The sequence below is a fragment of the Pongo abelii genome, chromosome 17 (assembly GCF_028885655.2).
Source record: "Pongo abelii isolate AG06213 chromosome 17, NHGRI_mPonAbe1-v2.0_pri, whole genome shotgun sequence".
Taxonomy (NCBI): domain Eukaryota; kingdom Metazoa; phylum Chordata; class Mammalia; order Primates; family Hominidae; genus Pongo; species Pongo abelii.
The window spans coordinates 72793093-72819694 of NC_072002.2; positions in this window are offsets into that span (position 1 = coordinate 72793093).

Genomic DNA, 26602 nt, shown 5'->3' on the forward strand with positions numbered 1-26602 from the left:
TATACTTTCAAAGATTGCCGTGGCTGCTATATGTGGGCCATAGAGGTGAGTGTACAGCGGGGAGACAGCAAGGCACAGTTGTAGCAGTCACGGTATGAGGCTACAGTAACTTGGATGAGGGTTATAGTGGTGAAGCTGATGAGGAGTGGCTGAATTCAGGATTTATCTTAGGGGATAGAGCCAATAGGACTTGCTGATGGGTTGAATGTAGGATATGAGAGGGAAAGAGAACTAAAGATTACTCCTAGGTTTGTAGCCTGCCCAACTGGGGAGCTGGCTGGAGCATTAGCTAAGATGGGGAAAACTGGGAAAGAAAGAGTCCGGGTGTGGGTATGTGTGGAACGGAAGGAAGATAGAGGGGAAAAGAAGGGTTCAGGATTGTTTTGAACATGGGAAGTCTGAGATTCCTGTCTTAGTTTTTGTTCCCAGAGACAAATTCTGAGACAAGAGTTTGACTGCCAGTTTATTTCAATAGTTTATTGCATTTATTGTTATGCAAACAATATGGCAATAAACTTGGATCCTTGGAGGGATCCAAGGAAACACAGATTGGGTGATGTGGAAGTAAGACAGAGTAAAGAGAGCAGGCAACAAGGGGTGACTTTATTTAAAAAGACACCAGTGTATATACCAGTGGAGCTTAATACTGCTGGAGAACTCTGGGAAACAGTATAGAGCATGTGCCTAACAGTGGTTCCCTGGGAAATGTAAGGAGGCTGGGGTAATTATCAACCACTCCTGTCAGTGCTCCGGGATTAATTGATTCCTTGGGGTGATTGATTCCTTGGCACTTCTGCCATGTAGGCTGGAGCACAGCAGGCTCTGACAGCCAGAGGACATCCCAGGCAAAGAGGCAGGGCCTGGCAACTAGGAGGCAGGGCCTGGCAACTAGAAGCCAGGCTGGTGGGCACTGAGATGGCAAGGGCTGAAGGGATACTGGTGGGCAAGAAGAGTTTCATAGTCAAGGCCTGATTAGGACACCAGATAACACAAGGAGAGGGGCTGGTATTCAGGGAGGTCAAGTGCAAGGGCCAATATCACAGTTCAGTCTGGAGTCACAAGGAAAAGACAAGCAGTAGGTGAGGCAGCAGTTAGATCAGAGTGATGCCCATGGACAGAGCTTATGGGCACTGGCACATCTTTTGAAGACCCTGAGTCAATATTAAGAGTGGGCATCTCCAGTTCTAGAATCTCAGTGGATTGATTGAGATTGGGTGCATCATCCAAGGATGTCAGAGTTGCTTCTGCGGGGAACTTGCCTAAAGACTGATTAGGTGACTTTTCGAGGCTGCCTACAAACCTGAGCTTCTATGAGTTCCTCTTTTACAAATGCAGAAATTGTGGTGCAAGAAAGATATGAAAAACCCTTAGACTCTAAAAGTGTGCTGATGCCCCTAGCTAAAGAACACTGCACACATGAAAGTTCATCTCAGTGACTTTTTCCACAAAGGAAGTGTGAATATTTTATCAATATTCATGAAAAATAATTTTGTAAGGTAAGCATGTCAAAATATGTCAAACCCGAAGGTCACATTTTCCAGAATTCTTTTTGTCCCATATTATGTTTCAATGCAGCATCATCTTTCTGTCCAGCATAAGTGCCCCAGGCAATGGTAATCATTTCATTACTTAATTGAAGTCCTAATAATATTAGGATCTACTGTCAAATGTGGTCCTGTCTTCATTACAACCATAAATAAATGGAAGTGTTGGACTTTTCCTACAAGAATAGTTGAATTTAACTTCTCAATCTTTTTCTTTTTCTTTCTTTCTTTCTTTCTCTTTCTTTCTTTTTTTTTGAGATAGAGTCTTGCTCTGTCACCTAGGCTGGGGTGCAGTGGCATTATCTCAGCTCACTGCAACCTCTGCCTCCTGGATTAAAGTGATTCTCCTGCCTCAGCCTTCTGAGTAGCTGGGACTACAGGCATGTGCCACCACACCCAGCTAATTTTTGTGTTTTTAGTAGAGATGGGGCTTTTCTATGTTGGCCAGGCTGGTCTTGAACTCCTGAGTTCAGGCGATCTGCCCACATTGGCCTCCCAAAGCTTTGGGATTACACGTGTGAGCCACCGTGCCCGGCCAAACTTCTCAATGTTTCATTTCCCACCCCAGGTCATCCTACCTTTTTGAGCTGGTAACCAAATTCAAGGCATGAAGGTTTTTTAACCAAAAAGAGCAAAAACTTTGCAATTTAAATATAATCAGCCTCTCATTTGGGAGATACTCTGCAAACATCTTCATGACACTCTGGGACAGCCGCTATTGTCCTCTTGGCTGCAATCCCTACACTTAGCAATTCATACTTGTGTCCTTTCATGGTTGTTTGGCTTAGCTTTACTCTTAAAAATTGTTTATGGGCCAGGCACGGTGGCTCATGCCTATAATCCCAGCAGCTTGGGAGGCCAAGGCAGGAGGACCACTTGAGCCCAGGAGTTTGAGACCAGCCTGGGCAACACAGTGAGACCCTGTATCTACAAAAAAAATTGAAATAATTAGCTAGGCATGGAGGCGCATGCCTGTAATCTAACTACTTGGGAGGCTGAGACAGGAGAATCACTTGAGCTCAGGAGGTTGAGGCTACAGTGAACTATGATCATGCCACTGCACTCCAGCCTGGGCAACAGAGAAAGACCCTGTCTTTGAAAGAAAAAAAAAAAGTGTTTATGATCCTCCCCAAATAGACTCCATCCTTTCATTTCTCACTGAACTCCCAGACAGAGGTTCTTAACCTGAAGCTCATGAGTCCTGCGAATTTATAAAACAGCTCCAAAGACTCCACAGATACCTCGAAATTATAGAAAATTTGATCTAGCTTTGCATTTGAGCCTCTCCAGGGTAAAAGTCTTTCTACAGCTTCTCAAAGGAATAGGTAACCTAAAACCAGGCAAAACAAAACAAACAAACAAAAAACACCCCAAAACTTTGCTGTTTTAAAATCCCCATTTTAAAAAAGGTTATGTAAAAATAATTTTTCTTTTTTCATTTTGTTTTCCTCTTTAAACCAGCTCTCCAGAGCCTCAGCCAGGCTGCCTCATCATCGAATCATTCTGAAATAGCTTCCACAAACCTTCCCCTTGTATTCATACCAAATAGCTCTCAGCTATACTCCAAACCCATGCAATGAGGCAGAAAATTACATCCCTCCCCCTCTGATTCTTAAAGTGGTTAATTTTTTTCCTGGAATGGACATTATTAAGATTTCAAATTTGTTCTCATTGCTTTATAAACTGTAACCATCGATCCAGCTCTAATAAAGTTGTCCCAGTGAGTTAATCATGCTAGGGAACAGAAAAACTCAGGGACAATCAGAATCACAGCCAGAAGGGGGCAATCTTTCTCACGTCATACCTAAGACTGCAGCTCCTGTCAGGCTGCGTGTTCATGTGCAAGGCACCACAGGCCCCGTGGTGCCTGCTCACCAGCTCATCTTGGTGCCAGCTCACCAGGTCACGTGCTGACTTTACCAGTACATGTATGCTAATTAGTTATCATCCAATTGTTTGCCTTCCTAAAGGAATGAGGGCATCATCTCCTAGAATTTGTCTTCTAAGCTCTTCTCTTGACCCCGGAAAGAAATAGCAGATGTCATTGTTTTAGGGTGTTTCATTTTTGGAACACGAATTGCAGATGGGTTCGTAGTTGGCCAAGAGGAGCCAGGCCAAGAAGTTTGGCTATTTTGTCAAAGGCAATGACAAGCCACTGAAGGTTTTAAGCAGAAAAGAATTACAGATTTGCATTTGAGAAGTATCAGTTTGGAGAACAAATTAGGGAGGCATAAGATTTGGAGGCACAGAAGCCAGGCAGAAGGCTGTTTTTCAGGCTAGAAAAGTGGTAGTCTGTTGTAGGTTATATGCAATAGATTTGGAGAGAATTGGTTAGATGCAGGGATGTTTATGAAATGGGAATTGACTGGCTTACTCTGGAGGGGATGCGAAGGGAGGCAGAAAGGAGTCACAGATGACATCTTTATTTGTAGATTGGGTTGGGGTAGATGGTGGTGTCAATTAATGAGATAGGAAAACTAGAGAAGGAGCGGTTTATTTATGGGGGAAAAAAGATATGAGGAATTGAACTTGGGACATGCTGATCTGGAGGTGCCTACAAACCATTCAAGAAAAAGTGTCCTACAGACAATTGGAGATGCAAAGCTTGGAGCTAGGGGAGAGGTCTGGGCTAGAAACACAGGCCCATCCCCTCCATGGAGATGGTAATTGACATCATAAGAGTGAAGATTACTCAGGGGTAGGGATGATGAAGACAGAACAGGGTCCGGGAGGGAACGCTGAGGAAGACCAATATGAAGACATGGATGAACTAGAAAGAAGTCAGCATGGGGACTGGAAAGAAGTCAGCAGAAAGATGTGTTATCACACAGGTGAGCCTTGAGGACATTACACTAAGTGAAAAGCCAGGCCAGTCACAAAAGGATAAATACTGTATGAGTCCACTCATAGGAGGCATCTAGAACAGTCAAACTCATAGAAAGTAGAGGCCAGTTGCGGCGGCTCATGCCTGTAATCCCAGCACTTTGGGAGATCAAGGTTGAGAATCACTTGAGGCCAAGAGTTCAAGACCAGCCTAGGCAACATAGTGAGACCCCCATCTCTGCCAAAAACAAAAACTAAAAACCTTAGCCAGGTGTAGTAGTGCATGCCTGTAGTCTCAGCTACTCAGGAAGCTGAGGCAGGAGGATTGCTTGAGGCAGGAGGATTGTTTGAGGTTGCAGTGAACTGTGATCACACCACTGCACTTCAGCATGAGCAACACAGGGAGACCCAGTCTTGGAAAAAAGAAACAGAAAGTAGAATGGTGGCTGCCAGAGGCTGGGGGCAGCAGGGAATGGGGTATTGAGTTTCAATTTTGCAAGATAAAAAGAGTTCTGGAGACACATGGTGGTGATGGGTTATGGACACACAGCAGTGGGGATGTATGGAATGCCACTGGTCTGTGCACTTAAAGACGGTTATGATAATAAGTTTTATGTTTTGTGTATTTTACAATCTTTTAAAGATAAAAAGTGTGTGCTATTGTGGGAGCCAAGACAACAGAGCATTTAGGGGGATGCAGTGTAGTCAGGAAGCATGCCAAAAGGCCAAGTGTGATTAGAACTAAAACATGTTTATTTATTAATACTTTACCAATGTGGTGACCACTAATGTTCTTTGAAAAAGTAGTTTTCTAGGCATGGGGAGACAGAAGTCAGGTTTCTATGGATTATAGACTAGAGGATTTCGAGTCAAGTTGGCCTTGGAAGTTCAGGACTTAAGGTCCTCTTCTTTGCTGCAACATAACAAAACATAAAAACATATAAAAACAAATGAAAATATAAAAACAAGCAAAAATATAAAAATAGGCCAGTATAAATAGCACATACACACTTGCTGCAATAAAGCCAAGCTACAAAGGGTTTCCTGACTGCTCTTAAATATTCTCAACAGCATTATGGGGCAGTATTTCCTTGTCCTCAATACAAGACCTGGGCCTGTGGTGAAGTCAACTGTGAAAGGGGAGTGAGAGGAAATGAGAGAGGGAGAGGGAGAGAGAGGGAGAGAGAGAGAGAGAGGGAGAAATAAGCCAAAATTCTAAAACATATAAAAACAATTAAGAAAGGCATCCAACAAAATCAACAGTCAAAAGATAAATTCATTCTACATGATTGCAGTAATAAAATATTATTAAACTATTTAAAATATATATATATATTTTTAAGATCTACAGAGTAATAAATGAAGAACTTACATACCTAATAGAAATTTTAGCAGGCAATAAAAGGAATAATGAAGAGAATTGTGAAAGGAAATAACAAGAAATATTTGAAGAGAAGATGGCTGAGAATGTTCCATCACCACAAATAAGTCCTTAGATCAAAAGTATTCTCCCCATGCCAGAAGGTTAAATAAAAATAAAACCACACCTAGAAATAACATAATGAAACAGCTGAATAAAAATTCCAGAGAGAAAATCTTAGAAGCTACCAGAGAGAAATAGCAGTCAGACTAGCTAAAAGGGAATAGGAATTAAACAGCCCCATATGTTTCTCATCAGCAATAACAGAAGCTAGAAGACCATGAGGTGGTGTCTTCAAAGTGTTGAGGGTAATATAAATGATTTTTCAAGTTATTATTCAAGAAGGAGGACAAAACTAAGACAGCAGGAATGCAGCAGCCACCAACATTCCCTATTAAAGGAGGCACCTCAGCAGAGAACGTTGTGAACCCAAAATAACAGTGTGGGAAACAACACACAATTGTGTAGACAGACATCAATAAAACAGTTCAGAAAATCATTGTTTTAAAATTTATCTTTCAGGTTTTAAAAAGGTGGAATTAAAACTCTAGAAACAATTACAAATATGTATAAGAAGGTTCATAGCAATTTTATTCATAGTGGCTAAAACCCAGAAATAAGACAGGTGTATATTAATAGGTGAATGGAAAAATAACTTGTGATATATTCATACAATAAAATATTACTTAGCAAAAAGTATACAAAAAGACTGATAGGTGAATTAATATGAACAAATTTTGCAGAAATGCTGAATGAAAAAAGCCAGACCTAAAAGTGCACATCAATACTCCATTATTTCATTTATACAAAGTTCAAGAACAGGCAAAATGAATTCATGGTGTCAACACAAGGGTTATACTTAGAAGGGGAATATTTGTTGGGATGGATTACAGGAAGTCTGTGGAGTAACATAAATGTTGTATATCCTGGATTACAGGAAATCTGTGGAGTAATGTAAATGTTGTATATCCTTTTATTTATTTATTTTTTCTTTTTGGGAGACAGGGTCTCATTTAGAATGGAGTGCAGTGGCATGATCACAGCTTACTGCAACCTCGATCTCCTGAGTTCAAATGACTCTCTGGCCTCAGTCTCCCAAGTAGTTGGGACTACAGGCATGTGCCACCTCGCCTGGCTAATTATTATTATTTTAAAATTTTCTGTAGAGACAGCGTCTTGCTATGTTGCCCAGGCTGGCTTCAAACTCTTGGATTCAAGTGTTCCTCCCACTTTGGCCTTCCAACTTGCTGGGATTACAGGCGTGCCCAGCCTGTACCTTGATTTTTATAGTTCATTGAGCTGTATGCTGAATATTTATGCACTTTATTTTATGTAAATTGTAGCTGACTTTTTAAAAAACCTGCCAGCATTATAAAAATTGTGGGAGAAATAATGGGTACAGTCAGTAAAAGTTGTACAAGTGATCATTTTAAACTCATGATCCCTAATAATCAAATAGTGGGAAGTAATTATGATGAAAGAGCTAATGATGTAAGGAGGAGAAGAAAATGCAAACAAACAAACAAACAAACCTTTCACTTTCATTCATATCTTCAGAAGATAAGAAAGGATGTTGTGTATGTGAAGCAAGGTCATGGATGCTAAACATAAGGAACATTTTGAAAACAACAAAAAAAGAATTGTTAGAAATTAAAAATATAATTTTAAAAACTTCAAGCAAAGTATTGGAGAATAAAATAAAAGTCATTTCCTGGAAATCAGAAAAAAAGGACAAAGACAAAAATAGGGAAAAATATAACAAAATTAGAGGATCCATTTAAGAGATCTAACATCTGAATTAGGCATTCTTAATCTGGGGTCCCGAGACTCCTAAAATGTCTGTGGAATGAGTTCATTCATAAACCCATATGGTAAAATAATACATCTTTATTTTCCCTAACCTCTAACAAATATATAATATTTCCTCTTTTAAATGTCCAGGCAGCCATGTGTGGTAGCTCATGCTTATAATACCAACACTTTGGGAGGCTGAGGTGGAAGGATCCCTTGAGCCCAGGAGTTCAAGACCACCCTGGGCAACATAGCAAGACCTCATCTCTACAAAACATAAAAACATTAGTCAGGCGTGGTGCTGTCCTTGTAGTCCCAGGTACTTGGGAGCCTGAAGTGGAAGGGTCACTTGAGCCCAAGAGTTCAAGGCTGCAGTGAGCTAAAATGCCACCACTGCACTTCAGCCTGGGAGACAGAGCAAGACCCTGTCTCTAAACAATAAATAAAAATAAGTAAGCTGGGCGCAGTGGGTCATGCCTGTAATCCCAGCACTTTGGGAGGCCAAGGAGTGTAGATCACTTGAGGTCAGAAGTTTGAAACCAGCCTGGCCAACGTGGTGAAACCCCATCTCTACTAAAAATAAGCCAGTTTGGTAGCATATGCCTGTAATCCCAGCTACTTGGGAGACTGAGGCAGGAGAATCGCTTGAACCCGGGGCAGGGGAGGTTGCAGTGAGCCGAGATCTCACCATTGCACTCCAGCCTAGACGACAGAATGAGACTCCATCTTAAAAAACAAAAACAAACAAACAAACAAAACAGTAAGTAAATATGTAAGCAACAAAGCACAACTTTACTGCAACTTTGTCACCAATAGAAATCATAGGTATTTTACAATCATATTGCAGTTGTTACAGATATCTTAAAATTAGTTTGCATTCAACTTTATTTAAAAATGGTAGTTTATTAAATTTGCTATTGTCTTATTATTTAAAAACATATATAACTATAATGAATTTATTTCTTTTTTATTTTTATTTTTAAAAATTTATTTCTTAATGTTGTGTCAACTGTACTTCAAAAGAAAGTGTTTGTCTTTGTAATCCTATGCATTTTATTTTGTGCATCTAAGAATATTATTGTGAGAAGGGGCTCATGATACAAAAACAAGAGCATTTGATCTGAAAAATATAAGTTCCAGAAGGAAAGTAAGCTCTCAGAGACAACTAATTTAAAAAATGAAAGAAGAAAAATATTTTTAGACTGAAGAATATGAATTTCCAGATTGAATGGGGCTGCCCTGTGCTCAGCACAATAAATGAGAAAGATCCACCTCAAGAGCTAGAATCGTGAACTTGCAGTACCTGTGTGATCAAGTAAAGACTCCAGAAATCTTCCAAAGAGGAAACAAAGTGATATATAAAGCACTGGGAAACATGAGGCCATCAGACTTCTCCTCGGCAGTATTGGAAGTCAGAAGACAATGAAGCAAAGCCTCTGAAATTCTAAAGGAAATAATTTCCAATTCAGAATTTTATATGCAGCCAAATTATCTATCTTAATTGAAAGTGAGTGTTGTTAACAGAAAAACTTCAGCAGAATAAAATTTAAAAGAGTTTAATTGAGCAAAGAACAATTCGCAAACTGGGCAGCCTCCGGAGCCAGGGTGAGCTCAGAGACTCCAGCACAGCCACGTAGTGGAAGAAGATTTATAGACGGAAAAAAGGAAAGTGAATTACAGAAAAAGGAAGTGAGGTACAGAAACAGCCAGGCTGGTTACAGCTCGATGTTTGCCTTACTTGGACATGGTTTGAATAGCTGGCCACATTTGATTGGCCAAAACTCAATGATTGGCACAAAAGTAGATTACAGTCTGTTTACACTTACAGTTAGGCTATAGATCACCACGTATGGAGAAACCTTTAGGCTGAATTTAAAATACGTAAGAAGGCAGTTTTAGTCTAAACTTGATTTAACACTGTAGAATAAAAAAAATTTCAGATAATCCAGGAGTCAGGAAATATGTCTCTTGTGAAAACATTGAAGCTTCTGCCCCAGCAAAATGAAAGAAGAAATCACAAAAGTGCAGACATGGGATTCAGCAAATGGGTAATCCAACATGGGGAAGAAGAGAAACAAATTCCCAGGGTTATGGTGAAGGGTTGTACCAGATCAACATCTGTACAGCAGACCTAGAGCGCAGGCAAGAGGATGGAGGATGTGTACAAAACAAATGCAAGTGATCATTTATTTGATGTGTTTCAACATATTGGGAGATTTCATCCCTGGAAGAAATTTGAGGATAAACAGCTACTTTTAAAATAAAACAAGGCTGGGTGTGGTGGCTCATGCCTGTAATCCCAGCACTTTGGGAGACCGAGGCAGATGGATCACAATGTCAGGAGTTCAAGACCAGCCTGGCCAAGATGGTGAAACCCTGTCTCTACTAAAAATACTAAATTTAGCTGGGCGTGGTGGCAGGTGCCTGTAATCCCAGGAACTCAGGAGGCTGAGGCAGAGAATTACTTGAACCCGGGAGGTGGAGGTTGCAGTGAGCCAAGATCACTCCACTGCACTCCAGCCTGAGCAACAGAGTGAGACTGTCTCTAAATAAATAGATAAATCAAACAAACCAAAAAAAATGAGAAAAAATTGAAAGTTGTAGTTTTAAAAATAATTTAGAAATATGGAGGTTAAATACCCAAAGAAACAGCTAGAAGAGTGATTGATTATTACCTTTGGGAGAATGGAATAGAACAAGATTTCTCAACTTTGCTGCTATCAATATTTTAAAGTGGATAAATCTTTGTAGTTGGGGGGCTGTCCTATCTTTGGCCTCTGTCCATCATATGGCAGTATGTCCCCTACTCCCAGTCGTGACAATCAAAAATGTCTCCAGACATTACAAATGTCCGGGCAGGGGATTGGGGAAGGCAAAATCACCCCTGGTTGAGAACTATTAGAAAAGGAGATAAGGAAGAGGAGTGTTTTGGTTATAAGCCTACTTGATTCTTTAAGTTATGTTCATGTACCACTGTGATAAAACTAAAAATTAAATTTAAAGTCAATAGCATTCACAGAGATTAATGATAATTGATTAGAAAATATAATTTTAAGATAATACTGTTGACAATAGCAACAAAACTGTAAGGTACCTCAGAATAAATCTCGAACAAAAATGAACAAGACCATAATGAAAAGAATTATGCCCATCATTAACTGAAACAAGAAAGCCTGAATCAGTGAAGATGTGGTGTGTTCATGTATGAGAAGACAGAACTTCATAAAGAAGGATACTTTTCCAAACTCAATTATATATTAAATTGAGTTCTAATAATAATTTCCACAGGATTTTTGCTGGATTTGACAAGCCAAATTTAAAAATTCATAAGAAAGAGAAAAGCGTCAGGAATATGGAACTAATGAAAGGGAATAGAGAGATGATTTCACTCATATGGGGAACTTGGTCAGCAGCAGAGGTGGAATTACAAATCCTTGGAGAACGGATAGCCTGTTCAATAAATGGCCTGGGAGAATCAGCTATCCATATAAAAAAGTAAAGTGGGGTCCCTATCATATACAGAAATCAATTCCAGCTATATCAAAAGCCTAAATCTGAAAAGCAAATTGTAGATAAAGATATAGGAGAATATCTTAAGAGACAAAAACACCCAGCCTGGCCAACATGGTGAAACCCCATGTCTACCAAAAATACAAAAATTAGCTGGGCAGGGTGGCACATGCCTGTAGTCCCAGCTACTCAGGAGGCTAAGGCACGAGAATCGCTTGAACCCAGGAGGTGAAGGTTGCAGTGAGCTGAGATCACACCACTGCACTCCAGCCTGGGTGACAGAGTGAGACTCAGTCTCAAAAAAAAAAAAAAAAAAAAAAGAAAAAAGAAACAAAAACACAAATTTTAATGGAAATTATCTGTAAATTTGACTAATTTGAAATTTTAAATTTCTTATAACCAAGGACACCAAACATAACATAGAAAAGACAAGGTGCAGCCAGGAGAGGTGGCTCCCACCTGTAATCCCAGCACTTTGGGAGGCTGAGGCGGGCGGATCACCTGAGGTCAGGAGTTCGAGAACAGCCTGGCCAACATGGTGAAACCTTGTCTCTACTAAAAAAAAAAAAAAAAATACAAAAATTAGCCAGGCATGGTGGCATGCACCTGTAATCCCAGCTACTCCAGAGGCTGAGGCAGGAGACTCGCTTGAACCCGGGAGGCAGAGGTTGCAGTGAGCTGAGACTGAGCCACTACACTCAGTTTGGGCGACAGAGTGAGACTAGTCTCAGAAAAAAGAAAAAGAAAAGATAAGGTGCTCTGAAAGAAGACACCTGAATGCATAGAAGTGACACAGGGTTATTATTCAGTATATTTAAGAACTTTTACCAATCAATAAGATAAGGATAAACTTAATTGAAAAGAAGGTAAAGGAGTAAGCAAGTAATTCTAAAAACAGGAAATGTGCGTAGTCAGTAAGCATATGGAATGGTGCTTATTCTCATTGGTCAACAGGAAAAAGCAAATTAAAATACCAGTAATCTACCATTTCATACTTATCAGAGCCTTGATTTTGTTTTGATATTAATTATCTCTCCTAGTCTCAGATAAATCATGGTTCTGGGAAAGATCTTCTCATGCAAAAAAAAAAAAAAAAAAATAGATATCCAGGCTGGGGTTTCATGCTAAAAAAAAAATGAATAAATAAATAAAAAAGATATCCAGGCCGGGCTCAGTGGCTCATGCCTATTATCCTAGCACTTTGGAAGGCTGAGGCGGGTGGATCACCTGAAGTCAGGAGTTCGAGACCAGCCTGGCCAACATGGTGAAACCCTGCATCTACTAAAAATACAAAAATTAGCTGGGTGTCGTGGTAGGCACCTGTAATCCCAGCTACTCGGGAGGCTGAGATGGGAGAATTGCTTGAACCTGGGAGGCGGAGGTTGCAATGAGCCAAGATTGTGCCACTGCACTCCAGCCGGGGCAACAGAGCAAGACTCCCTCTAAAAAAAATTAAAAATAAAAAAACAGATATCTAGTGATATGGTTTGGGTCTGTGTCCCTGCCCAAATCTCGTGTCAAATTGTGTTCCCCAGTGTTGGAGGTGGGGCCTGGTGGGAGGTTACTGGATCATGGGGGCAGATTTCCCCCTTGCTGTTCTCGTGAGAGTGAGTGAGTTCTCACAAGATCTGGTTGTTTAAAAGTGTGTAGCACCTCCCTGCTTTCTCTTTCCCTCCTGCTCCAGCTGTGTAGGATGTGCCAGCTTCCCCTCAACTTCCAGAATGATTGTAAGTTTCCTGAGGCCTCCCCAGTCATGCTTCCTGGTGGGCCTGTGGAATCATGAGCCAATTAAACCTCTTTTCTCCAAAAATTGCCCAGTCTCAGGTATTTCTGTACAGCAGTGCAAGAGCAAACTAATACGTCCAGGGAAGTAACAGGTTTGTACATGTTCAGGTCTCACAGTGTTGCCTGGAACTATGGCAGCCATCTTATGAGTGTGGGTAGAGTGGGTTTGAAGTGAAGACACTGACGATGAGATAGAAGAACTGTGGAAGAAACGTGGTCCTTAATGACATCGTTCAGCTTTGGAATTAACCAGCCCTGGGACTGCCCAACAAGATTGCATGTGTTGCAGGTGTGTGTGTGTGTGTGTGTGTGTGTGTGTGTGTGAGAGAGAGAGAGAGAGAGAAAGAGAAACAAGAAACAATTTCCTCTTTGTTGAAGACATTTTGAGTTGGGTTTTCTAATACCACAAGGCATTGTTTAAAGCAACATTTCTTTCTTTTCTTTTTTTTTTTTTGAGACAGAGTTTTGCTCTGTCACCCAGGCTGGAGTGCAGTGGCGCAATCTCCACTCACTGCAGGCTCCGCCTCCCGGGTTCACGCCATTCTCCTGCCTCAGCCTCCCGAGTAGCTGGGACTACAGGCGCCCGCCACCACGCCTGGCTAATTTTTTGTATTTTTAGTAGAGACGGGGTTTCACCGTATTAGCCAGGATGGTCTCGATCTTCTGACCTTGTGATCCGCCCACCTCGGCCTCCCAAAGTGCTGTGATTACAGGCGTGAGCCACCGCGCCCAGCCCCCTAAATCAACATTTCTAATACCACACTGCAACGTTTTAATCATCCTAAGTGTTCCTGATGCTACACTGTGAACTGCTCAAGATAAGGAAAGCACCTTGTCCATCATTATTCTCTGCACTTCACACAGTGCTCAGCAGATGCTAAAAAATTATTTATTGAATAAAGGAGAGAATGCTCAGACTGGCTCTAGAAAATATTGTAAAGTAAGTGAATTTTCTTGGTATTTCTTTCTTGGTCCCCTCTTCTCCTTCATCACTCCACACCCACATCCTCCCACCACACCCACAAGGGCCCCGCAAATTCTTCTCATGCAAAATGACAGGAGAAAAAAATCTTCCTTCTTTCTCTATGCCCCTTATTAAAAACACACCTCTTTTATTCCCATTCCGTTAGCCCCATTCATTGCAAAGTTAATATTGCTAATTTAATAACACCAAAATTAATTTCTTAGATTCCTTGTGAGATCACATTTCCATTTTTGCAGCTACCTGCAAAACCCCTCAACCAAACAAGAAGCCTATGGTGGGCAGATGGAACTCAATGGCAAAGTGAGTGGGTGAGATGTTGAGGGGTTTCAGGGTCTTCTTCTAGCACCTCCTAGCATCCACCATAGAGGCAATCTTGCCTCTCACTGGGAGCCTTCCTATAGAACCCATCCCAGCTGAAGCTCATGAACCAGGGAGTGACACAGGCATCTCCACCAGAACCAGGTGGAGGAGGGAGTCAGGCAGCACTCACACTGCACCCAGGGGTGGAACGCTAGTATGTGAAGAGAGGAACATGAAATCCATTATTCACCGCAACTGGGCCAGCATTTGAACTGTGGCTAGCCTGTTGCCCAACTCCAGGTGGCGCCACTCACGGGGAGTTTTATTTCTAGAAGAGCCCTTCCCAGAAAACAGGGCATGTACGGTGCCCGCTGGAGTTGTGTGAGGATACCCTACTAGTTTGGATTCAACAAACAATTGAGATGAACATGGTGCCTAGAGACAATCTCTCTTCTGTTGGTAAGTGGGCGAACTCTCCGGAACCTTCCAATGCAGCCTCTTGCCCAACAGTCTTTTTGTGGTGTGGCAGTAGAGAAATGAAAGCCATACAGGTGGAGAGCAGAGACCAGAGGCAGGAAACATCCCTCTAAGGCAGTGTTCTCAGCCTGGCTGCATACTGGAATCACCTGGGAAGCCTTCAAAAATACTGGTGCCTGGATGTGATGTAATTGGTCTGGGGTGGGGTTGGGGGCAGCCTGGCCAGCCAGGATCTTGACACACTCTCAGGTGCACCAGTGAGTGGCTAGCGTTACCTCCACTGTTCCAAGTCTACTTCAGTAGGCACCCCAACTCCCACCTACCCCAAACCTTGTCTTGCACCAGAAGTGTTTTTACTGTCACGTGAGTTTATGCTTTTTAATACTTCATGCTCATTAGTGAATCTAGTAGATAACAAGCACTCCTGTAGCACAAATTAATGCTGTTTGTCCATTTTTTGACAGGAAAAAACCCAGCACTGAGAATGTAGGTGTTTATGTTTGGGATTTATAGCGTGCCTTTCTTCTTTGGTGGTTATTTTGATTCTTAAAGTGAAAATGTTCTTTCTGCCTATTCCCTGAGGACAGAGCAAGAAGATAAGAATTTGAGTACTGTAAAAGGATATGGTAAACACTGAAAAGGACTTTGAAAGTTGAAATTGTTAAACATTGAAATGGATTATCTTAGGAAAGTGTGGATCTTATTTTGTAGGGACCTTTATTTGGTATAGTTTCAGCTGTGCATATTTAAGGCAAGAGAATTAACAAAACAATCGCGTAAATTTTTCCAAATCTGTGACTTGAAGGATGCTACATACAGCTTCCACTGCCCTTCGCGTTTCTCTCTGAAACACATTTAGTAAGCAGAAGTCCATATGCATGTGTATGTGTATTCACATAGGCCTGGATGTGCTTTTAATCCCGCAAGTATAGCTATCTACAGTGAATTCAGCATCTTTTCCTCAGGATGATGCCTTTACATCATGGGTGTCCAACCTTTTATGTTTCAAAACAGATTAACAAAATCCTAGCAGGGCACAGTGGTTCATACTTGTAATCCCAGCACTTTGGGAGGCCGAGGCAGGCAGCTCACTTGAGCTCAGGAGTTCGAGACTAGCCTGGGCAACATGGCAAAACACAGTCTCTATGAAAAATACAAAAAATTAGCTGGGCATGGTGGCGTGCGCCTGTGGTCCCAGCTACTCGGGAGGCTGAGGTGGAAGGATCCCTTGAGCCTGGGAGGCGGAGGTTGCAGTGAGCAGAGATCATGCAACTGCACTTCAGCCTGGGTGACAGAGTGAGACCCCATCTCAAAAAAAAAAAAAAAGAAAAGAAAAGAAAAACAACCGAAATCCTGTACAAACTGCACACAACAGATACATTTAATTGAGTTAATTTTTATGTATAATAAAGGCAACCAATAAATAGATTAAGGCTGGTTTGATGAACATAAAACACCTTATCTTTTTCTTCAAAAATAATGACAAACTTACTAAAAGTTGCAAAAAGTAAAATAGCATAGAGAATTCTGGTATATCCTTTACTCAGATTTGCTTATTGTAAACATTTTACTCACTTGCTTTAGCATTTGTGTGCACTGTGTGTGTGTCTTTCTCTATACACACAAAGAGTATTTTTCGAAGGATTTGTGACTAGGTTACATATGTCATGACCGTTTACCCCTAAATACTTCAGTGTGTATTTCCTAAAGGTAGAGATGTTTTATTATGTGACCATAGTACAGTTACTAACTTGATAAATTTACATTGATTTAATAGTCTACCATCCTTGTTCCAATTCTGTCAGTTAACCTAATATGTCCTTTATGACATTTCCCCACTCCACTATAGGATCCATTCTGGAGCCAGTTATTTCATTTCATTTTTATGTCTCTTCAGCCTCCTTTTGTCTGGAGCATTTCCATAGTCTGTCTGTCTCTTATGCCATTAACATCTTTAAAGAATATAGTCCTCCCTCTGCCTCTCTCTCTTTTTTTTTCTTAAAAAAAGAACATTCAATTTTTATTTTATTATTTAGCTAATTTATGTATTATTATTTATTTATTTTGAGATAGGATATTGCTCTCTCCCAGGCTGGAGCGCAGTGGCATGAACATGGCTTACTGTAGCCATGACCTTCCCAGCTCAAGTGATCCTCCCACCTCAGCCTCCCAAGTCACTGGGACTGCAGGCATGTGCCACCACACCCAGCTACTTTTTCTATTTCCTGTAGAGATGGGGTCTCAGTATGTTGCCCAGGCTGATCTCAAACTCCTGGGCTCAAGTGATCCTCTTGCCTCAGCCTCCCAAAGTGCTGGGATTACAGGTGTAAGCCACCAAGCCTGGCTGACTTTTTTTCTGCAATAGGACAGTCTTCACTGTGTGTTTGTCTGTTGTTTGCTTCCGTGTGATGAGGTTAAGGTTCTGTACCCTCAGCCAGAATGCACAGGTGCTGTGGGGTCCTTCTCAGAGCATCACATCTTGAGGTACATCTGATGCCCTCATCGGATGCCTGTCTGCCCCTTGTTGGGAATGTTAATTTTGAGCACTCGGTCTAGGTGTTTCCTAATTTTTCCATTATAGAATGACTGCTTTCTTCCTCCCCTTGTAAGTAAGATGCTATCTCTGGGGAGAAACTTTAAGACTATACAAACACTCTGCTCCTCATCAAGATGTCCACCTAGACTTAGCATCCATTCATGATTCTCACCTGTTCCAATTTTTACCTAACATTTGCAAAATGAGGATGTTTTAGCTCCAGCACCCTTTCCACATTTATCAGTTCGTCTGTAGCCCTGATAAACAAGACAGCCCTCCCTCATCGCCTGTCTGTCTGCCTATCTATCTATCTATCTATCTATCTATCTATCTAAATTCATGAATTCGTATTTTTAAATCATTTGTACATGATTTTCATGCTAAATCATTTTGGTGCTCAGATTGTACCAGCTTTGGCTAGGGGAGCCCCTTCAAACTGGCTCACATGTCCCCCTGCTCTGCCTCATCCTTGATTGGAGCATTTCCTTACATTCTGGCCTAGAGGACTATCTCAGGCCAGTACTGCCCTTAAACCCAGGCGAGCTCCTGGTCCAGCATCTCAGGAGACTGAGTGCTTTAAAACCACAATCCTCATAATTTTCAAAGTCCTCCTCTGGCTCCTGGCACTCACCAGGGCCAGCAGTTTCACCTGGTTAGGGTGCCCTGTCTCCCCTTTGGGGTACTTCTCTAACTTCACTCTCTCCTCTCCTTATTTCTTTCATGGGGTCACTCAAGATTGGGCAACCAGAATGTGCTGACACGCTTATTTGGGGTGATTCTCATTCATTTGGACCCAGGATTCATTCAGAGATTTGGGCTACCTGCTGTCTTGGCTCTTGGACTTGAGCCCCTATGTGCCTGGGGATCAGGACCCACCCGTCCGTGTTCTGCTCTACAGCACGTGGGCCTCACCATTTCAGCCAAGGGCTGGTGAGACCCTTGCTCTGTTCTCAGAGTTGGCCAAACTGCAAGGCCTAGGGGAAAAGTCTTATAAGGCTGCCCTCACTTCTGACACTATTTGCAAGTTTAGGGTGTCCTAAAACCACCCTCAGTTCTAATGATTCACTAAAAGGGCTCACCAAACTTATTGAAAGCTGTTATACTCGGTTGTGGTTTATAAAGAGGAAAAGGCACGGATTATCATCAGCCAAGGGGAGCGACATGCAGGCATCATCTGGGAGGGGTTTGAATGCAGAGCCCTGGCTGTCCTCTCCCCATGGAGTCATGGACAGTGCTGCCTTCCCTTGGCCGCAGTGTGTGCCAATAAAGACTGAGAATTTCCAGCCACGGAGACTCGCCCTGGGCCTTGGGTGCCCACAGCTTTTACTGGGGCTCATGCCTATAAGACTGACCTTTAGTCTCCAGCTTTTCCCAGAGGTCAGGCTAATACATTTAGTCTACGTTTAGTCTCCAGTCCCTCCAGAGATTAGGACTGATATGGAGAAGCCCAAAGTCTCTCTCATAAGTTACATATTTGGACTGTCTGGCAGTCAAAGCACCCAGGCAAACAGAAATACTCCCTTCGGGCAGGACGTTCCAGGGTGATCCTGGAGATCACTTCCCAGTAGCTGACGGCAAAGGCCAGATTTCAACTTGGGTAAGGTAAATTCTCCTTCCATTCTGTCCTCTCTTGCCGTCTGGTAAGTCTGAAGCTGTCATAGAAGAGAGATCGGCATTTCCTGCATAAGTGACACTGCCCTTCTCACACCACCCATGAGCCTCTCGTGTTTCCTTCGTGCTGTTGGTGGTCTCTGCAAGGCAAGGGTGCAGCCAATATTGAAAGAGTGCAAAGTCCAGGAATGCAGTGATTCAGGCCTATGGAGGTCAAGAAAAGACATAGTTGGAAGACACGCCATTCTACTTTTAGGCTATAAAAGTCAGATGGTAAATTTAACATGTGCAGAATGCAAGTAGTAGTTTACATTTTTCTGCATCCTTTAGGCATTTGAGAACATCATCAACAAAGCACAGAACAACTTTTGATTGAGTCACTGGAAGCCAACATTCACAGGTGGCTCAGTGGATGATACAACATCCAATGTGAGTAAATGGTACCAGGGAACTGCAGAGGCAAGAGCTCTATCGTTTCAATACTAACAGGATATGAAGAACCATGGCATTATGAGTAGTAAGAGTTGCTCCCTTTTCTCTGGTACAAATTTAGCCAGGGATGGCACTTTTGACAATACAGAACCCAAAGAGACAGTGCCTGGACCCTAGGAAGGATCTTCATGGGTACAGTTTGAACAATGAACGTAGGTAGGAAGCTCTTCTCTGTCAGTCTAAAGACATTACTATCCCTTACCTGATCTCATGAATTTTGCAATACATTTTTAATCAAATATTTTATATAGACAGAGAGTTTACAGAAACTATTTGCCTGGTGTCCCACGCATGTGGGGTAGCTGCATTCTTGACCCATCTTGTACCCCAGTCCTGGAATCAGGCTTTTCTCCATGATGCCTAGTTCGTGCTATCAGAGACCAACCTCTAGGTATTGGGTGAACTTGGTGAACACAAAACTTTGAACTTAGGAGTCATAGTTAATATGACCACATGATCATTGTGGTCTTATATCATTGTCTGTAATGAATAATTGTCATTTTGGGCAGTCTAGCATGTGACCTTCTCTTCCTCCTGCTAGTACCGCAGCTGCTGTGGGGTGTCTCTGTTGTGTACAGTTAGAGGTAGGTGGTGACTCTATCACTATGGGAATGAACGGGGCTACATGCTCCTTTGCCTTACTGTAACAGACTGTCTAACAGACTCTCCTCACTCTAACAGCCGTAGCCAATTGGTAGCTTTCCCTTAGGAATTTCAGGGTTGAGCCGGTATCACAGAAATGTGAGTGACAGGAGGTGAACCCAGTGGCAATCGTGTGCAGTAGAATTGTTGCTTGTGTTCCTACTGCCTCACCCTCTGAGCCCGTTTGGTTTCTGACCATTTCCCAAGATTCTTTTCATCTACTACCTGTTGATTTTCTAAGCCCCCAGTATTAATGCAATAAATGTCCAAAATCTTTTTGCGTAAGACAGTACTGGTTTTGTTCCTTAAAACAATGAATCCTATCTGGATCAGCATACTATTTATTTCTGGGTTTTGGTTTTGGTTTTCGTTTTGGTTCTGTCTTTGCTGTTTGGTATCAAGAATATCTCTATTCACTTAGTTGAATGTTTGCAAGTGGTAATAATTTAACAGCTTGTCTTGCAATCTCAGGATGTACTTCAAGTCCTCCCGAAGCTTAAGAGTAGAGTTATAGGAAATTTCCATTTCAAAGTCAAAGCACGTAGAGTATCTACCAACAGCTCAGAATCCTTAACTAGTGATTGTTTAATTTTGAGGGTGTTAATAAACAGCTTTCCCAGCCACTTAAAATTTTTTCTGTTTTTAGAAAATACTTTCCAAATACATCTTATAACAATACGAAATGTTCAGTGGCATAAATAAAAATAAGTTCAAAAATCTCATTGCTCATTTCTGACACATGTATTCACAGTTTCAAAACAGCCATGTTTATTTTGCTTTGCAAAAGAAACTTTAATTAAGTTAATTTAAACCAAAAGAAGTTTTAAACAAAATGAAGGGATAAACTTCATGTCATTTTCCTCATTGGTGCATTATCTGCATTTGTAAGCATAGTAATAAAGAGACTGAGGTCAGCACCAAACAGATTAGCCTTTTGGCACAGGTAACACATTGCAGTCTCCATTATTATGTACATTTGTATGCGTCACATTGTCGTATATATAAGTATGTGTTTTTACAGTTCTAAAAAATAGTTATTAAAAAAATGGAAAAGGCCGGGTGCGGTGGTTCACACCTGTAATCCCAGCACTTTGGGAGACTGAGGTGGGCGGATCACCTGAGGTCAAGAGTTTGAGACTAGGCTGGCCAACTTGGTGAAACCCTGTCTCTACTAAAAATACAAAAATTAGCCAGGCATGGTTGTGGGTGCCTGTAATCCCAGCTCTTCAGGAGGCTGAGGCAGGAGAATCACTTGAGCCTGGGAGGCAGAGGTTGCAGTGAGCAGAGATTGTGCCACTGCACTCCAGCCTGGGTGACAAGAGTGAAACTCCGTCTCAAAAAAAAAAAAAAAAAAAAACAGAAAAACAAACAAACAAAAAACAAATAAAATAAAAATTAAAATTAAGATAAATTATAAAATGGAAAAAATAATATTTGAATTATTGGCTTCCATGCAGAATCCTTAAAAATCTGCTGGAAACCACATCCCTGCTGGTAATGTTCTGCTTCTCCTGTTTAATTTTTTAAATTGTGCTATTCTAGGCTTGGAGAAAGTCCCACTTCCTTGCTGACATCTTCTCTATGCCCAGGCTAGAGGGAGCCTTCTCTCTTTAATAATCTCTTAAAGTGATTATTTTCCTTTCATGGCAGAAAAAGAGGCAAGACATGCCCTTCTCTGACTGTTCATCATTTTGACTTGTGATGTATTTATTTTAGTTTATTATCAACTATGTATATGCCTTGTTTTCCCAAATTAAAATGCATTTTATGCTCCTCAAAGGCATGAGCCAGGCCCTATACAAATATTTGCCATTTGATCGGTATTAAATTCTACCTTTGCCCTTCAGACCCATTTTTATCTACTTAATACTGTGTTTTCCAAACATGTCTCCTGCTACCTTTTACCAATTTTGCCTTGTCTTCATACCACATGTGCTATTTTTACTAGACACCTTTTTATTGCAAATAAACTCATTTTTTAATCTAAATTAATTCATTTAAAAGGAAGCTTTCAATAAATGGAAAACCAATATTGTTTGCCACAAATGCAAAGTAACACAAAAATCAATATATTAAAAAATAAGCACAACAACACTGTTACTTATTGAACTCTAGCCAGCTACTGTTGCCTTTGGTGTTTGCGCCTAAGGGAAAAAGGGAGATCAGAGAGTGTTACAGAAATTCTTCCTTAGCTAATCAGAGAGGTTTGGAAAGAGCATTGGAAAGGGAATACCTTTCTTTCTCAGCATGGGATTCAATGTTATCTGCATTATCCACACCTAACTCAGACTGCCCTGGTATTATGGGTGGCAGATACTCAATGAAAAGCACTCATAGAAGATGAGCTCTCGGAGCCTGAGAAACCTGTCCTGTACTCAGCATTCTTGCTTTGTGCATCTACACAACTCATTCTCCAAGAGCTTCCCCGCTCTCCCTTGCATATCTCATCATGATCTGGGCCTTATTTTTCTTTTCTTTTCTTTTCTTTTTTCTCAGCTCACTGCAACCTCCAACTCCCTGGTTCAAGCCATTCTCCTGCCTCAGCCTCCTGAGTAGGTGGGACTACAGGTGCACGCCAACACGCCTGGCTAATTTTTGTATTTTTAGTAGAGATGGGGTTTCACCATGTCGGCCAGGGTGGTCTCCATCTCCTGACCTTGTGATCCGCCCACCTCGGCCTCCCAAAGTGCTGGGATTACAGGCATGGGCCACCGTGCCCCGTCACTTTTCTTATCTATAAAATAAGAGAATTCTACTGGATGCCCTTTCCAGTGGCTTCCAGCCCTGACCTTATCAGGGTCTGTAATCACAAGATCACTGGGGTTAAGCATTCCAGACCCCTGTTTACCACTAACCATCCAGCATTAGATCACTTGCCAGTGTTCATCACTGAAGCTGGATTGGTGGCTCATTCTTCTAATCCCAGCTACTTAGGAGGCTGAGGCAGGAGGATCGCTTGATCCTAGGAGTTTGAAGCTGCAGTGAGCTGTGATCACAAATGTCACCCTCCAGCCTGGGTAACAGAAACAGTATTCAGCACTGACTCACTCATTTTCACCGTGGAAGATAACACTATCCTGTCCTTTCCTGAAGGACCAAAGTTAAACACCAGAGAGATCCGTTTTCCTTATGACAGGCAAAGTGCTCAGGGAATATAGTGAGGTTTGAGCTTGGCTCTACCCCCAGAATTGCCACTGTTCTCCCAAGTGCCAATGACTTCTGACACTCTGCACATTCAATTTCCATAAAGGGAAGGGAATCACAGACAAGCTAAATATATTTTAGCGTGTAATCCCAGTTTAAGTTAGTTAAACGGCAACTGAGCTATAAAATTTTGCTGAAATCATTAGAGATATATATATATATATATATATATATGTATATATATATATTTTTTTTTTGAGACAGAGTCTCACTCTGTTGTCCAGGTTGGAGTGCAGTGGCATGATCACAGCTCACTGCCACCTCCACCTACCATGCTCAAGTGATCCTTCCACCTCTGCCTCCTGAGTAGCTGGGACTACAGGTGAGTGCCACCAATTCCAGCTAGTTTGTCTTTTTTTGTATTTTTTATAGCAACAGGGTTTCGCCATGTTGCCCAGGTTGGTCTTGAACTCCTGGGCTCAAGCCATTTGTCGGTCCTGGCCTGCCAAAGTGCTAGCATTACAGGTGAGAGCCACCACACCTGTCCACCAGAAATAATTTTTAAAAAACAGAATGTTAGGGACCAGTAGGATGAGTGGGAGTAAGAATATGTGGATTGTATTGCTGCTAGTCCTCCCCACTTCTGGCAACATGAACTTCTCGAAGTGCCAGCTTCCTTATCCTTCCTTGAGGGATTTGGGCTTTGCTAGAAGATTTTCATTTTCTCTCCTAGCAATTACCTTAAATATTTACAGAAACTCTTGGATCTGAGAAAAAAACTTAGGAATCAAATTTGTATTTGGTCCTGAAACCACTAAGTAATACAAAATGCAAATAGGAGTTAAGATTTGGAAACTGGCCTTTATAGAGCACTTCAAAAAAAATCTTATGGGATTTACATTTTAAAAATGAGAATTTCTTATAAAATGAGAGAATAGTCAGGCACAGTGGCTCACACCTATCATCCCAGCACTTTGGGAAGCCAAAGGGGGGAGGATCACTTGAGCCCAGGTGTTCAAGACCAGCCTAGGCAACATAGACCTTGTCTCTATAATTTTTTTTTAAAAAAAAGAAAAATGAGAGAATATATACTTCTTCAACATGATTCATATTAATATATAAAGTTATCATTTTAATGTAATGTTATTTCCAAACAAATATCTCATATTTCATTCCAAGCAATATTAATGATAAAAATGTTTGCCTGCAAATATGTATTGAAAAACCATTGACTGACAAAATATTGACAACATATAATACTTAATTAAGCCTGTAAGCTTGTTTGAGAATGTGTCATATTTCAAAATTGAACAGTTAGAACAAGTCACCTGGTGAGTCTTTTGTTTCTTTAAAATTCAGCCATGATACAAGGGGTACCTACAGAATTTAGAGACAAACTCCAAAACTAGCATGCTCATCATCCTAGGAACATTGTCATGTTTCAGCAAGAAGCAAACCCCTGGAACTCTTACACTAAACAAGCTTCTGGTGACAGGTGAAGCTGGGGTTTCTCTTTAGTCACTCCTACCATTATGGGAGCTGCAAGTCCAGGCTTGTACTGGCGAATCTCATGTTACAATCATTATTCAAGAAGGTGGTTAGAAAAGAGCAGAGAGTATGGTTTTATCTAAGTAAAATTTGTTCCTGCACAGGAACAAGCTCAGGTCCACCTAAGAAATGAAACAGCCATTTTTTTTTTCAACAGACTTTTCTTTTTTGTGTGAACCCAAACTAAGACAATCCTCTGTTCTTTCTTGTAGCCATCAAGCCAATTAATTAGAGCCAAAAAACTGATAAGAACTCTGTGTACTTTCTCTCCACTTGAAGGAAACCATACAAAAATATGTACAATTCACTCAGACCAGCGGTGGGTAGAAATTTCTTTGCTCTATGTATACCAACAAGGTTTGCTAAGCAAACTAATAAGGTAAACAGCACAGAGGAAGGAGAAGGGGAAGAAATATTAACTACTACGAGAAGCAACTTTTAACCACTTTAAAGCACGTTCAAACCATCTACTTCCTTAAGAAATCACTAGCACACCGATGTCTTTGTTCATTAAAGGAGATGAATTATGGAATTATTATTCTAATTACTAAAGAACTCTTCCCTTTACCAAAAATTTATGCAAAGTTCCTAGAGAGACATGACATTTGAATGGAATTCAAGTTATCAGCTTTGAGCTATACACAATGGATGATGAATCTAGTTTAGATACTGAGTGACAGGCTCATACATTTTAGATGAGATGGCAAATTGCCATTCGGGATATTAAAAAGCTTCTAGAAATGATACAATGTCTGGGATTTCCTTCAAAGTAATCTGGTGGGAAGGAGAGGTGGAAAGAAGGGGATATTTAAAGATAAATAAGATTGGCCATGAGTTGATCAACACTGAAGCTGATGATGAATACTTGAGGGCTCATTATACTATACTCGATATTTCTAAAAATTGTCCACAAGAAAACATTTAGAAATGAAAGAAAGAAAGAGAAAAGAAAAGAAAGAAGGAAGGAAGGAAGAAAGAAAGATGAAAGAGAAAGAAAGAAAGAAAGAAAGAAAGAAAGAAAGAAAGAAAGAAAGAAAGAAAGAAAGAGAAAGAAAAAGAAAGAAAGAGACTGAGAACCATGGCTCATGCCCATAATCCTAGCACTTTGGGAGGCCAAGGTGGGAGGATCCCTTGGAGCCAAGAGTTTGAGACTAGCCTCAGCAATGTAGTGAGACCTTGTCTCTATCAAAAAAATAAATAAATGAAATTTAAAATTAGGCAGGTGTGGTGATGTGCACCTTTAGTGCCAGCTACTTGGGAGGTGAGGTAGGAGGATCACTTTTCCAGGCTGCAGTGAGCTGTGATTGTGCTACTGCTCTTCAGCCTGGGTGACAGAGCAAGACCTTGTCTCTGAAAAGGAAAGGAAAGAAAATAACCCACAGAGGGCAAATAGACAAGTGGTCAGGAAACTGGTAGGGATTGCAGGGATGCAGGCAGTGCTATGGCTAAAGGGAAAGCTCGGGGAAGAGGGAGTAGAAGGCCAGCAGGGCAGGTGTGGGCCTGTCTGGGGTCCTCTCCTTGTGTTGCAGCTTGCATTTTTGTCTCTCCATAGCAGCAGGAAGGAACAGAAAATGCCTGCCAGAGCCTGCCCTGGGTCAAATTCTGATGAAGGCAAAAGCTGCCTGCAGTGCTCCCAATATGCTCAGCCTCTGCCTCTACCTCCCCACCAGCAATGCCGTGTTTTCCTCCACGCACACCTCGAGCACACCGCTTTATCAAACCCCATTCAGAAACACTCTGTGTTCCCAGCACTGATGTTTTTAAAAAACGGTGACAGTGACTTCCTCATTTGCATTTCGTGTTTATGACCTTCTCCTGTTGGCTTGACATATAGACATGGGGCACGGTAGGAAGGCAGATTAGAGCAGTGCTGATATTACAATGAGAGAGCAAAGACGAAGAAGAGATCGCATTCAGCTTCTGGCATTTAAAAGAGGATTTTGCCCAGAGATCTAGTGTGACAAGCCAGCTTTGTTGAGATTTAAAAGCTATGT